General features: G+C 74.5%; 1 protein-coding gene across 1 annotated transcript in view; it reads right to left on the bottom strand.

Moving 5' to 3' along the window:
- PRCC (papillary renal cell carcinoma (translocation-associated)) overlaps positions 1-123 on the bottom strand; it is a 21,993-nt gene extending 21,870 nt beyond the window's left edge. The window contains exon 1 of the mRNA XM_014961334.1: positions 20-123. The gene's annotated coding sequence lies outside the window, so the exon portion shown is untranslated. The remainder of the gene's footprint in view (positions 1-19) is intronic.
- Between the last annotated feature and the right edge of the window lie 316 nt (positions 124-439).

Raw genomic sequence — 439 nt, 5'->3', positions numbered from 1 at the left:
GCCGCCATGGCGGCCCCACCTCCGCCCAGCGGCAAGGCCGCGGCCTCGGAGAGCCGGCGAGACAGCCCAGAGCCCGGCTCCGCGCCCGGCGCGCCGCGCTCCCAGATAATGGCTGCCGGCAGCGTCCCCCCCTACTCCTTCCCGGCACCTCAGCGCCGCAGGACTACAACTCCCGGCGTGCCCCGCGCGCAGTCCCCGCCCGCCTCCCAGCGCACCCCCCTGACGCGCAGTATCATGGGAAATGTAGTCTGCTCAACCCGCCCAGCGGGACCACCGCTCCCGGCGTGCCCCGCGCGACCCGACATGGCGGGGGCGGGAGATGCTAACGTGACAGGGCGGGAAGGCCCCGGGGGAGCGGGAAGGCCCCAGGGAGCCAGGGCGGGGTGAGGGGAATCGGTAGAAGGGGTGGGGAGGCGTTAGGGGCAGGTTTAGGCCTGGC

Source organism: Calidris pugnax, unplaced genomic scaffold (assembly GCF_001431845.1).
Source record: "Calidris pugnax isolate Ruff unplaced genomic scaffold, ASM143184v1 scaffold371, whole genome shotgun sequence".
NCBI classification, from domain to species: domain Eukaryota; kingdom Metazoa; phylum Chordata; class Aves; order Charadriiformes; family Scolopacidae; genus Calidris; species Calidris pugnax.
Note: the sequence above shows the minus strand (reverse complement) of the source record. Positions and strands in the feature narration are given on the sequence as shown.